The sequence below is a fragment of the Erythranthe guttata genome, chromosome 7 (genome assembly GCF_056151865.1).
Source record: "Erythranthe guttata isolate IM_541 chromosome 7, IM_541, whole genome shotgun sequence".
In the NCBI taxonomy this organism is placed as follows: Eukaryota; Viridiplantae; Streptophyta; class Magnoliopsida; order Lamiales; family Phrymaceae; genus Erythranthe; species Erythranthe guttata.
In genome coordinates, this window is record NC_142539.1 from 7,484,493 (window position 1) to 7,500,339 (window position 15,847).

Consider the following 15,847-nt stretch of genomic DNA (forward strand, 5'->3'; position numbering starts at 1 on the left):
GAGAAAAACAATAAAAACGAATTAAACCTAATGCATGCAAACTAAAACAAATAAGCACAAAAATAACATGTTTTTCACCCCCAAACTTAAAATTTTCGTTGCCCTCAACGAAATTAGCACAAAGTTTACGGATAGAAAACACCTGATTTAGTCGGAGTCGATGTGATCGGGGTGCTCCTCCCTCGCTCTCTCATGCTCATCCTCATCGGATAGCTCGGGTACGGGCTCAAGAATGGGTGCCGGTAAAGGTGCCGGCTCGATGCAATCGGGCGTCCCGCATCCCAAGTGTTGGACAATAGCTTGTAGCATCTTGCTCGACCACCGTTGAAGTGCCTCCACCATATTGACTTTATGCTCGACAGTAGTCAATCGGTTCCTAGTAATTATCATCTCTCGCTCCATCTTCTTTCGGAATCGTCGATCGGAACGGGAGCTTGAGGCTTCTGGCTCGTCTCGGGCTTGAAGAGCGGCTTGCGGCTCGTCATAGGTGGCTTCTTTGAATAGCGAAGCCGCAAAATCGGCAATCGGCTTCCGGATGTTGAGCTCGATATCATTTGGCAATTTGGGGACCTTCTTTCTTTTGCACAATCCCGTGACGAGGCTAGGGAAGAAGATGTCCTTTGTATTGTCGCGCATGGAAAGCCAAATTTGATCGGACATAATTGACCCAATGTCGACCGGCTTCCCCGTGATAATGTAATAAGCGAGCGCACACCGTTCGTGGTTGATCCGACTAAACGATGTAGTCGGATTATGTTAGCGCAAATAAACGTCAACCACGCCTTGCCTTCATAATTGATGCTTTTCCAACTAAGCTCATACGTTCCTTTGTCCGGGTATTCGATCCATTTTGGATGCCCATCACTCAACACTTCACCAATTTGCTCTTTGGTGACTTCGTTGCTCATCTCTCGCCAATCTTGACCCAACCACGGGAGCCCGTAATATCGATTTATATCCTTCGTCTCCCAACCAACATACATTTTTCGTACCACACTTGTGAATTGTCGTGGATGCTTGAGTACCAACGTGTTCGCATAAAACTCTCATACGATCGATATGTTGTAAATTGGCTCCGGTTCACAAACCCTTTGCCATCCTCGTCTTATGATTTCTTGGTTAAGATTGGCTAAGTGTGACAACGTGATTGTCAAGGCCCGTTCCGTGACGACGGTCTTTTTGCCTTGTTTATCGAATAGAGCCGCGGCGCCTTCCACACTAAAAGCTTCTTTTTCGGGAAAAGGAATCGTTGTTTTGGTGGCACCTTTCTTGCCTTTGCCTTTGCCTTTGGGAGATGAAGCTTCATCCGTGCGACCTCGTTTGTTGGACGACATATTTGGGAGAAGTTTTGGAGTGGATGCGGTAAGAATTGGATGAGAAACGTCTTCCAAATTTGGTTGAGGCAATTTGTCGAACACCTTGTGGGCGTGCCTTGAAAGATGAGATTTTGAAGAAGTTGGTTCGATTCTCTAGCCTCCCTGTCAATACCAACACAAAATAATAATTTGAGAGTGCGTGAGTGAATAATATGTGTGAAATTGAAGAATTTTTGGAAGAGAAGTTCAAAAATTCGAAGATTGTGTGTGGGAGGTTGAGAGGATGAAAGAGAAGGGTTTAAGAAATAATGGGGGAGAAAATCTGATTTTTAGAAGTTTATAATGCCCAATATGTGCCTCGGACGGCCGTCCCACTTTTTAGCCTACTTCTCGGACGGCCGTCCCAGTCTTCTGCCGAACCACTGCTCACGGGACGGCCGTCCCATTTTGTGCCTTGTTCTCGGACGGCCGTCCGATAATTGCCGGTTCTTACTGTTTTTGGGACGGCCGTCCGAGTCTTGTGCCCATTTTTCGGACGGCCGTCCGAAAATTACCGATCCTTCACTGGTTTGGGGACGGCCGTCCCGGTTTTGTGCCTTTTTTTGTGGGACGGCCGTCTCAACCTCTTACCCCTTTTTTTTTTTTTTTTTTTTCGCGGACGGCCGACTCGACCCTCGATCACTTTTTCGACCCTGAAAAATAAAATTCAAATAATAAATTAGAATGCATGCTTATGAGAATAAATAAAAAAAAACGAAACGAAAAATTAAAGAAAAATACGAAAAACAATAAAGCTCGGGTTGCCTCCCGAGAAGCGCCAAGTTTAAAGTCTTCAGCCGGACGTTGCTTCCTTCTCTTCAAGCAAAAGTGACCGAGGTCACTTGGCATTCTTCACTCATTTCCCAATACGGTTTGAGCCGGCTCCGTTTCACATTGAACGTACGATTTGAATCTCGCTCCTTTATTTTGACCACTTCGTGAGGAAGAATTTCTTGGACAATACACGGTCGCGACCACTTTGATTTGCGCTTCATTGGAAACAACCAAAGACGGGATTTGAACAATAACACCAAATGTCCTTTGTGCAATTCCTTTTTGATTTTCTCCTTATGACCACAATAGCTTGACTCATCCTTCCCTCGTGACTTGCTCGAGCCTTTGGGTGGCAACATCTTCCTTGCATTCTCATCGTCGTTAAGACCTCGACTCGCATGACTTTCTCTCGAAGGATTTAAAAGTGAGTCCATGAAATAAACTTGCTCCGTCCGATTCTCGTTTCCGCCATCATCTCCTGCACTCAAAGATGCTTTCCCGTTGTCCAAGATCGAAACATCAAACTTTTCATTATTTGTAAAATCCATAAGCTCAATAGCAAAACAATCATTATTATCACATGGATTTTTATTAGCACTAAAAACATTGAATTTGATTGTTTGATCATGCACAGTCATTGTAAGATCACCACTAGCACAATCAATGAGAGTTTTCGACGTGGCTAAAAACGGCCTCCCTATGATAAGAGGTATCTCCCTATCTTCATCTATATCTAGTATCACGAAATCAACAGGGAAGATAAATTTATTGACTTTCACTAGCACATTCTCTAAAATACCTTTTGGGTAAACTAAAGATCTATCGGCTATTTGAAGAGTTATAGCCGTTGGTTCAATTTCTCCTAACCCAAGATTTTTAAAGGTTGAATAAGGCATAAGATTAATGCTAGCGCCTAAATCAATGAGCGATCTAAAATTTTTACCTCCTATAGTACAAGGAATAGTAAACTTACCTGGATCGCCGAGTTTTTGTGGAAGAGGCCGAGTAAGAATTGCACTAATTTGCTCCGTGAGTTGGATCATCTCATTCCCTTGCAATTTCTTACTTTTCTTCATGAGGTCCTTGAGGAACTTCACCCACTTTGGCATCTTTTGAAGTGCTTCAATGAAAGGAATATTTATGCAAATTTCCTTCAACTTGTCCAAAAATCTTTGATATTCGGCATCGAGCTTCTTCTTTATAAACTTTTGAGGATAAGGAATTGGAGGGACTTGTGAAGGCACTGTTGATGGTGGCTCTTCATGAGTTGATTCTTTTTCCTCATTCACTTTCGGCTTTTCGATTACCGTGTTTCTCTTCTCTTTTCGTGGGGCTTCTTCCAATTGCTTACCGTTCTTCAAGGTGACTGCTTGGCACGTCTCGACCTCGATCTTTTTCGTTAGCAATCTTTGTGGATATGGGATTGGTTCGACCCATTCGGCTACAGTGACTTGCGGCTTGACTTGACTTTCTCCCTTTTTCTCGATCTTGAAATCGATAGCTTGACACGTCTCGAACTTTTGCTTTCGAGGATCTTCCGTATTCGATGGCAATGCTCCCGCCGGACGTTTCTCTTGATTCACAACGAATTGAGCGAATTGATTCTCCAAATTCCGCAGCGAGGCTTGGGTAGCGGTCATGAATTGGGCCAATATCTCATCCGTATTTGATTTTTGGGCCGGTGGATTGTTGCCTTGATAGCTTTGTTGAGGAGGGGCTTGATTTTGAAATTGATCTTGAGGTCTTTGATACCCTTGGCCTTGTTGATTTCCTCCATATTGCCCTTGTGATCTCCACCCTTGATTTTGGAATTGGCGAGGCGCATTATTGACGTAGTTGAGCGACTCCACATCTTGTTGGCATTGGAGCGTGTAGTGATTTCCACCGCAAATTTCACAACATGGAGAATCAATTGCTTGGACTTGTTGTGGTGGACTTGCTTTGATGTGCTGTAGAAGGAGTTGATTTTGTTGAGCAATTTGGGTCACTTGAGCTTGAAGGGCCGTAATTGCATCTAACTCCAATACTCCGGGAACTTTCTTGGCTCCACTAACCGTCCTCTCGCTTGACTTGGCAAACCGATTTTGAGCAATTTTATCCAACATGATAAAAGCATCCGGTATCGATTGACTCATAAAATTCCCCCCGGTTGATGCATCTAGGACCGTTCGTGCATTCTCATTAATCCCTTGGTCAAAGATGTGGATTTGCCGCCATTGTTCGACTCCATGTGTTGGACACTGCCGCAAAAGAGTTTTAAATCTCTCCCATGCCTCGTATAATTGCTCGCCTTGCTCTTGGACAAAATTATGAATTTCTCGTCGGATTCTCTCGTCCTTCTCGGGTGAGCTATAAACTTTCATGAAAAGGTTGAGGAGTTGAGGCCACGACGAGATAGAGTGGGGGGCCTGGGACATCAACCACTGGCGAGCTCTTCCTTGTAGGGAGTGCTTGAAGAGAATTAATTGAAGCGCCTCTTGGGAAACGCCGTTTTGACGGTGGGAATTACAGGTATCTAGAAAATTGACAATGTGAAGATGGGGATCTTCACCTGCCAACCCACTGAATAGCCCGTTATTTTGGAGCATCGTCAAAAGGCCTTGCTTGATCTCAAAACTGTGCGCCTCAATGGGTGGATATTGGATGCTCGGGCGGAATCCGTCTAGAGTTGGGATTATGTAGTCTTGAAGTGCCCGTGGACGAACTGCTGGCTGTGCTGGAAGTTGAGGGGGAGGGTCTTGGACTTGGTTTCCGTTGGCCTCGAGTAAATTACCTGCGGCCATGCGTTCTTCGTCCTCCATTATATTGTTTTCGCGTTGAAGTCTCCTAGCGGCTCGAAAAGTACGTTCGATTTCGGGATCAAACGGTTCTCTAGCAAGATCGAGTCTCCTACGCATACACAATACCTAAAACAAAAAATAAAATAAAACAAAAATTAAACGGGTGAATCGTGAAAATTGTTCAAATCTAGAGCTAGAACAAAATAAATAATTAAAATATTCCCCGGCAGCGGCGCCAAAAACTTGTTGGTCGAAAACCTACACGCAAGTGCACGTATCGTACAAGTAATATAGTGGACTAAAAGTCCGGATATCGAACCCACAGGGAATATTTAATTATCTAATCCTAGACGCTAAATTCTACCAATTATTATCAAGCCCACCCTACACAGTCGACTTTAGAGAGAATTAACTAAAATAAATTAAAAAGCAAATTAAAACGACAAAGCTAAAAAGCAAATTAAACACGAAGATTTATCAGAGTAAACGAGCCTAGGATTTTATTCTTCCCCCTATGTGATTATTATTCCCCAAATTCCTTCAATTATGCAAGCAATTAACCCGGATTATTAACCTGAGATGCTAAAATAATCATTACCCGCTTCCGCGTGTATTACAATTCTAATACTCTAGATTCAATTACTATATTCCTATGCAATTAATTCTAGAACACAGCATTAAGCACAAATCTCAATAATGGCTACCCAAGAGATTAAATATATTCCTATGTTAATTCCACAAAGGCTCTTCTACCACAGTTCTAATTATTAACCCGATCTTCCGATTCATGCGATTAACAATAACATAAAAGCGCATAAAGTGGCCAGTTTCATGAACTTAATAAAACAAGAAGAAGAAATAATCCGGAATTAAAACTTGCATAAAATCATAGAATTGGGTTGATAAATCCCACATAGGGTTCCAAATAAAATCCTAGAAACAAGTAATTTAGCTACTCATGATTAAAGTAAAAACGCAAATAAAATAAATCATAGACGATAAATCTTTGCTTGGAGTCTTCGAATTCTTCGTCTTCGTTATTGCTTGTGCAATTAAAATTCCTTTACTGCGCAACTTCGGAGTCTCGGACGGGGGTCTCACAATTTGAACTAAAACTGGGACGGGGGTCCGAGCTTTAAATCTTCAGAATTTTGATATTTTCACTTTTGACCCATATTTTCGCCAAAATTGCAGTTTTGACCCCATACTTTTCCAATTCTTCAAATTGTACCTAAAATACAATAAATCAACATTTTAAGCACCAATTATCGTTAAAACACACCAAAAGCTCAAATAAAAAGATACGATAAAGTGTAAAAATATACACTTAACAACACTCCGTTCATCTTATGCGAATCACACGTTTCGAGGAAGTTGACCAAGTGGAGATGCGGATCTTCATGAGCTAATCCGCTGAATAACCCATTGTTCTAGAGCATAGTAAGGAGTCCCGCTCGAATTTCGAAATTGTTAGCTTCAATGGGGGGCTGCTGGATGCTTGATTGAAACCCATTGAGTGTCGAAACGGTGTACTCATGCAATGCTCGTTGACGGGGTGGTGGATTAATTAGCTGAAGTTGCTCCTGCTCGTTGATGATATTTCCTGCCGCATTCGGTAGACGCCCGTGGTCATCGCCCCCACGATTAATCTCTTCTTCCATTGTTGCGGGAACGTTTCGAGCTAACCGTTGATTTCTCCTCGCGTGCCTAAACGTTCGCTCAATTTCGGGATCAAAAGGTAGCAAGCTCGTGTCGTGCTCTCTTCGCATAAAAAGTACCTAAACAAAATAATAAAAATAAAATAAGCAAAGAAAATAATTAAATAAAATAAATAAAACGGCTGAAGTAAGAAAAATTGCTCAAATTTAATATTAGGATAAATAGATAATTTAGCCGTATTCCCCGGCAACGGCGCCAAAAACTTGTCGGGTGCTAAATACCTAACACGCAAGTGCACGTATCGCAAACAAGTAGTAAAAGTGGACTCGTGAGAGTCGGATGTCGATCCCACAGGGAATACTCAAATTATCTAATCCTAAGTACCAAATTCTAACGACTATGATTTTTATCCAGCCTACGCAAGTTTGTTAAATTAAATCAACTAATTATGAAAGAAATTAAACACGAGAAAATATCAATAAAAATGGACCTAGGATTTTATCTGCCCCCTATGCAAGAATTGCTCACCCAAAACCCCTCAATTATGAAATATATGATTCATGATTATTAACCCGAGACACTAATTTACTCATAACCCGCTGTCGCGTGTATTATGAGTCTATTATTCATAAACGGTTCACTATATGTCTATGCAAACAAATTATGAATAAAGCATTAACTAACAAGTCTCGTAAATGGCTACCTAAGGTGATATCTGTATGTCTACGACACCACATGCAATTGACACACTCATCCGGTGAAAACTACTCGAAGGCTCTTATACTTACCGTCTAATTATCAAAATAGCTCTGTCGAGTCAATCCCAATAATCACAGATAAAGCACATAAATTGATCAAGTTCATGCACTAACAATCATAACAAGTATAAGAAATAATCATAAAATCATAATTGCATAATCTCAAGAAAACGGGTTCACCATCCCCACATAGGGTTCCAACAAAATCCTAGATTAAAAACTTAGCTACTCATAACGAAAAACATAATAAAAGTAATAAAAGTCATAGATTAAGAAAAGATAGGTGAAAGAAGAATTATGATGAAGAGTTGTCAATTCTCCGTCTTCGATTCTTCGTTCTCTCGCTCCTCTCGCCCCAAGGTTGTGTCCAAAAGTCCTTTAATTCGTGCTTGGTTTGGGCTTAAATAGATGTCCCAACTTGGTAGATGATTTTAGGTTTCCTTGTGTGATTAAAAGTCCAAAATTGTCTCCAGCGTGTGTTGGCGCGGCCGCACGAAAATCAGTGCAATTCTCACACGGCCGCGCGAGAATCGCCGAAACCTTCTGCCCAAATTCTGCATTTGGCACGGCCGTCCCATTTTTAGGTGTAAATTTGGGACGGCCGTCCCGTGCCAATTTCTCCATATTTTTTATTATTTCACTTTTGGCCCATATTTTCTCCAAAATTACAGTTTTGACCCCATACTTTTCCAATTCTTCAATTTGTACCTAAAGTACAATAAATCAACTTATTAAGCACCAATTATCGTTAAATCACACCAAAAGCTCAAATAAAAAGGTATGATAAAGTGTAAAAATATACACTTAACAGCGCGCATCACGATTCCCGAGGCACGCGCGCGGCGCGACTCCCAAGGCCAAAGAACCTTGGGCACGTTTCCTGAGGCGCCCATGCACGTTTCCCGAGACGCGCGCGTATACGTTTCCCGAGATGCGCGTCCGGCATGCTCCCCGAGGCGAGCTCACTGCACGATTGCCAAGGTGCGTGTGGCACGCTTTCCAAGGCAAAAAAAATAATAAATAAAAAACGCGACAACTAATAACGAAATTATACAACACCGATCAACTCTCAACTCGATCCCGTGCCGATCGCGCAATGCATACCTTGATATCTCCAACCGCGCTACGCGCACATGCTCATCCTCACTAGGCCAAATTTCATTTCAGGCGCCGTTTTATTTGCGACGATTTTGTAAACGTCGCTCAAATTGCGGGACCTTCATTCGCGCCCGCGACCTCGATCCATGTTATCATTTACCGTACGACCTCAACCCTCGTGATCCTCTACTGTGCGGCATCAATCCACACGTGCGTCCTAGATATGCGCGTCGCGATACAACTCGCTCGGTCCTACGAACATCAATTCGCGTGCGCACCTCCTTCCACCCACTTAATCTCGCGCAACTTCCACTACACACCACATAATCGCGCAGGAATTTCAATGCGATGTACCAAATCACGCAAGGATTCTTAACGCGGCTCACCCAATAGCCCTCACTCTCCGCAGAGAAAATAATAATTATTATTCCTCCACGCCACGCCAACGACTAACGGAACACAATAGCACCGATCTACTCTCGACACGATCCGGTACCCTTTTCAACTTGGCTCCCACACCGACTCGAGAGTGGGGGTCTTGCGAGATAACTCCCACTAGGAGACAACTCGCTCGGTACTAGAACCCGTAGTGGGACAACTCCCACGAGGAGTCAATTTGCTCTTAACTACGAACCCGTTGCGAGACAACTCCGACGGGGACCAAATTCGCTCGGTCCTACAAACCCATTGCGAGGCAACTCCCACGAGGAGCCAACTCCCTCGGTACTACGAACCAGAAGCGAGACAACTCCCACGGGGAGAGAACTCGCTCGGTCCTACAACCCGCAGCGAGACAACTCTCACGAGGAGACAACTCGCTCGGTCCTACAACCCGCAGCGAGACAACTCCCACGAGTAGCCAACTCGCTCGATACTACAACCCACAGCGAGACAACTCCCATGAGGAGCCAACTAGCTCGGTAATAAGACTCGTTGCGAGACAACTCCAAAGAGGAGACAACTCGCCCGCAATTCACTATATAATCGCAAGCTAAAGTTAGCACGATTACAACCCTAGAAACACTTAGAGATATCATGGGAATCTATATAGGCTGGCCAACTTGATTACTCATATTTATCTACTTGTTTTCGACGGGTCCTTCATTAAAACGTGGCCACGGTCCAAACATACTTACGACCTACAAGGGGCATGATCCCCATAAAAAAATCTTGAGAGCCTAATCCCCTCCTCAAGTACATCACACACAAGTCTATATGTAAACACATACAAGCAATGCGTCAAAACATTGACAATGTCAATAAATAACAACTCCCATGAGGAGATTACTCGCTCCGTGCTACTACATTATCGCGAGAAAACTCCCATGAGGAAATAACTCGATCAACTCTATTACCCTGTGACGAGACAACTCCAACGAGGAGATAACTCGCTCTGCGCTACTACATCGTCGCGGGACAACACGGACGACTCAAGTAACTTCCATCGCGACAACTTTGTCGCGGTACGCGCAAACGCGCGTTCACGCCCCTCCGACACACACTCCAACGCATTTTTGCACACCATCAAACCATACGCCAACGAGCGACTACTACAATTTTTACTCTCGACACGATCTGGCACCCACTTCAACATGGCCCCCACATCGACTCGAGAGTGGGGGGCTTAATGATATGCCTAATTCGACCAACCCAATAGGCCAACAATTTCTTTGCCTACTAGGCCACGAGCCCATTATTGAAGACCACTACTACCGAGGCCCAATCACCTTCAAATAAGGTTTTGGCCCGACAATCTCAACTAATTAAACTTCAGCCCAATCAATGAGGTATACATAGGGGTGGGTTTTTTTTACCAAATTGCCCTACCAACCCGTTGCCCTACCGAGCCCTACCGATTCTCTACCGAAATATTTCTACCGAATTATTACCGTACCCTACCGAAATGTTTTGGTAGGACAACGGAACTCAATGTTATTACAATGGTATTGCCCTACCGTACCGAAATATTATTAATAAATAAAATTTTATTTTAATAATTAATTTATTATATACAAAAAGTTAATATAGTATCCTAACTAACTACTATGAGTTAAAATTAATTATACTCTTTATGTATGTCAAAAATATTTTAAATTGCTTTCATTAATAATGATATAATTGATGTTAAAAGTTTTTATTTTATAATTGTATTTACGAAATATTTCATATTAGGTAAATTAAGAACATATATTTAGAATACTTATATCATAAATACTTGAACATTTTAAACATGTATATACCTTGAATGGTTTTGGAAAAAAATGATATTGAATTTAGATTTAAATAGTAGATAATATAGATTGGTAATTATCATTACCATACCCTACCGTACCGAAATTTTGGTATGCCGAAATCGGTATACCAAAGTTTTTTGTAGGGCAATGGTAATGGATTTCATAATACCGAAATTTCGGTAATGGTAATGATTCGAGGGATTTGGTACGGCTGCCCTACCAAAACCACCCCTAGGTATACATAAAGATTTGAACTCAATCCTTAAGGTACGTCCTATTAAATGAGCAATACTACAACATGTATTCTCTGGACTATTTCCACTATCCGCACGTTTGACTTGAGCGTCGGAGGGGTTTTCGCCGGATCAACCCCCGGCCTAGTTCATGTGTTCTATGATCGCAGGTATCTCGAGGTCATCAAGCTCATGAGTCAGTGATCCACTCTGCTCTTCCAGCTCATCCTATTTCAACACTCTAAGGTGATCTAACTTTAGTATCATCAATATGTATCCACATGTTTCAATTATCTTAGGATCCTCAACTCCTACATGTTTCAACTGGATTTTGGACGAACATGGACTCAAGCTTATCTAAATGTTAAATTAAAGCTTTTAATGCTTCATTATATGTAGGGAAAAAAATATGTACATAGAGTGCTTTTAGCATATACAGTATAATATACAATGTTACTTATAATTTTTAGCAATAATTTGTAGTGAATATTGTATTTAACGAGGACAATAAAAACTGATGTCATTATATTAACGTTTATGTAATGAAAATATCAAGTTTACAATAGGAAATTGCTGCTAAAAATACATTGTATATTATTTAGTGGAAAACTTGCAATTTCAATTATTCATTGAATATTATTAGTGGAAAAATGAAAGTCTTTCTATGCCTTTAATTTTTCATAATGATTAAAAAATTGTATTATGTAGATAATGTATCCATACACAAATGAAGATAATATATTTATCGCGTAATATAGTTTATCTCGTGCATACAGGAGGAGATGGCCTTACATTTTCACTTGACCTTATCATTTTTTCACTTTGCATTTGCATACTCTCTCTCTCTCTCTCTCTCTCTCTCTCTCTCTCTCTCTCTCTCTCTCTCTCTCTCTCTCTCTCTCTCTCTCTCTCTCTCTCTCTCTCTACACTTGCATGCAATATTAGGGTTTATTTGATGGATATTATGACCTGGTGAGCACCGGCGGAACCTGATAGGGGTATGGGGGCAGTTGACCCCCAAGATTTTGTTTTTAGATATTTGGTACTAATTTTTTTGAATATTACTTTTGCACCCCCAAAATTTTTGTAAATATTTATCTTGACCAATTAAGTAATTTATTTTTTCTCCAAAATCTTATATAAATTATCGATAAATATATCATATTTAATATAAAATACAAAATAAGATGATTAAAACTTGTATTATTTTAAATAAAATTTATGAATATTACTTATTTTTATATTTTTTTATATAACGCCTTAAAAAAAAGATGAAATCGTGCCATGAATCTCCAAAATATTAAGTGTAGTATATTATTAGAATAATTTGAATTAATTTAGATTTTTTTGTGATCATTAAAATGTGATATATATATATATATATATATATATATATATATATATATATATATATAATATTTTAATTAAAAATTAATTATATAAACTTATTTTTTACAATGTTTTGTGCACCTGAATTTTTTCAAATCATTACCCCAAGCCTCAAAATTTTAGTTAGTCCACTATATTTTAATTTGGTTCCGCATCTGTTGGTGAGGTGCTGCTTTCTCAATTATTGTACATGGAATAATCACCTAATTAATACAATCATAGCATGATTTCGCATTCCTATTTTGTATATATCAATTAAAATAGGGCATATTACAAATAAGCCCATCAGTGGGAACTTATTCATAAAGAGATCCAGACAATATTCTCCTTTACCAATAAATCCACACATGGTCCAGATTTATGTAAAGGACTAAAATAACCCCTCTTACTTTTATATGCTCCAATTTCATCCTTAACTTAATTTAACTTCAATTTGACCCCAAATTTCACAAATTATTCAATTTTGACCCAAAACTTTTTTTTTTCACAAATTTTTTTTTTTTAAAAAACTTTTTTTTTTCTGCCGGATTCCGGCGTTGACCGGCGGTCAACGCCGGTCTCCGGCGTTGACTTTTTTTTTTTTTTTTTTTTTTTTCTTCCGGATTTTTTTTTTCCGGATTCCGGCGTTGACCGGCGGTCAACGCCGGTCTCCGGCGTTGACTTTTATTTTTCTTTTTTTTTTTTTTTTTTTTTTTATTTTTTTTTCTGTAAATTTTTTTCCCGTTTAAACAACAATATTGCTTTGAATGACAGTAATATTAACTATATTACTGTTAAACACAGTAAAAATAACTAAACTATAGTTTAACACAGTGATATTGCTATATTAATCTCTAGCACATTAATATTAACACAACAAAATTCATTATTATTGTATAATAAAGTAATATTACTATGTTGTCCGTTCAACAAATTTAAACAAAATAAAAAAAACCAAAAGAATTAATATTACTGTGAGTGACAGTAATATTACTATAGCAACAGTAATATTACAATAGTAGACAGTAATATTATTACGTTACTCCGTGAATAACTCAAACAAACAAAATATCCAAACAAAAGAATAATATTGATGTGGTTGACACGAATATTACTATAACAAACAGTAATATTACCGTCAACCACAGTAATATTATTGTGTTTACAGTAATATTACAATAATAGACAGTAATATTAATACAAACACCACAAAAAAATAATAATATTGATGTTGTTGACAGTAATATTATTGTGTTTACAGTTATTTTACTGTCAACGACAGTAATATAATTACGTTGACTTGTCAACAAATCAAAAAAAAATAAAAAAAAATAATAATAAATAAAAAAATATAATATTGCATTAATTTACTGTCAACGGCAGCACAATTACATAAATGTAATGTCAACGGTAGTACAATTACGTTAATTAACTATCATTGACAGTATAATTACGTTAATTTACTGTCAGTGACAGCACAATTACGGTCAACGTTTAGCGGCGGACGTGGAAAAACAAAACAAACCAAACAAAACAAAAAACTTAAAAAAACACTAAAAAAAGAGACCGCCGGAAACCGGCGAAAAAATCCGGCGGAAAAAAAAATCCGGAAGAAAAAAAAAAAAAAAAAAAAAAAAAAAAAAAAAAAAAAGTCAACGCCGGAGACCGGCGTTGACCGCCGGTCAACGCTGGAAACCGGCGAAAAAATCCGGAAGAAAGAAAAAAAAAAAAAAAAAATAAATAAAAAAGTCAACGCCGGAGACCGGCGTTGACCGCCGGTCAACGCCGGAATCCGGCGGCAAAAAAAAAGTTTTTGAAAAAAAAAATATTTTTTGAAAAAAAAAAAATTTTGGGTCAAAATTTAATAATTTGTGAAATTTGGGGTCAAATTGAGATTAAATTAAGTTAAGGATGAAATTGGAGCATATTAAATTATACTCCAAAAAAAAGTCAAAATTGAATTTTTGTGGTCAAAATTGAACTTTTATGGACAAAATTGATTAATTTGGATTACAATTAAGAATTGGGTATAAATGGTTGAGGGTAATATTGGGATATACATGAATGTTTCCTTTAGTTATAATAAATATTAAAGGGATGGGCTTATTGGTAAAAGAGATATGTCCCCTAAACCTAGAATAATAAACATGCTTGGTTGGGGACTTTTGCATAAAAATCCCATTAAAATATCAATCGTTTACTTTTATTCTTTTATAGGAAGGCACAGTTCGTTGCAACCAATGTTGTTAGAACCGGACCGAACCGGCCGGTCGGACCTGTTCGACCGTGACCCGGCTTCGAAGCAGTCCGGTCTGACCTCTAAAACCGGAAAAAATGAAAACCGGGGTCAAATGACCAAAATCCGGTTCGACCGGGTAAAACCCGAGAACCGGCGAGTCAGTCAAAAAACCCGGTTTTCGGCCAAAACATCTCAAATCACCGCTAAGTTGGTTATTTATGACTAGATTTGAGTTAATCTTCACGGGACTTAGTGATGGGTGGCCGGATCTAGTCATGAGTGGTCAAAGAATTGCCGGATTCGGTCATGGGTGATCGAATAGCGGTGGTGAATTGCCGCATTAGAAGAATAAAGAATGGAAAAGTATAGAATATAAGCAAAAGAAATATAGTAAAAAGTGGTGTGAGGTTGATAAAATTGAAAATAATTGGTGGAAGATTAAAAATGTAAAGAAAATAATATTTTTAAAATATTAAAATTAATAAAATAATGATATATTAAAAAAAATCAAAAACCCAGTTGAACCGGTTCGACCCTATAAAACCGTGACCCAAATGGTCGTCCGGTTCCATGGCTGGTTCGGTTCTGACAACATTGGTTGCAACTGGGCTGCAATGCATTTTCTCATCTATAAACTAATATATTCCAAAAGCCAGAAATAAATGCACATAACCAAGACAGATGAAATTCGGAAAGATTTATTTATGTTCCTCGTTAGCTGGAATACAGATATCGTATGCCAGTAGCTATATGACACGTGTATGTCTTAAATGAAAATTGAATTGTTAATGGGATTATGGGAATCAATGAATACAAATAATCTAGTATATTATATAAAGTCAACGTAGACAATTGGTGTTTTCACATCTTCAATTTTGACCCAATATTTATTTCATTTTTTGACTTCTTCTCATTATTAATCCTTATTATATCTTGTATTCTTTATTTGTTTTTGACTTCTTCCCTTTGTTAACCTTTATTTACATTTTGTATTCTTTATTTGTTTAACTTATTTCAAAAGATTTATGTATAAAATAAAATTATTTACAATTATGATTAATATGGAAACTAATATGATAACAATGTAATTATTTATTTTATTATATTTTATTACAATATTATTTTTCTAATATTTTACATTTACAAAATATAAATATAAGTAGTTTATGTCAAAAATCGGATATTTTTCCTAATATTTCATATTTTTTTCTTTTGAATTTTCAACCTTTACATTTGAAAGTTCAATTTTTTATATATAAATACACGTTTTTTTTATATTATAAAGATTATACTTCCACCAAATTTGCATTTTTTATTTTTTTTACATTTATGATTTTTTTTTTTTTTAT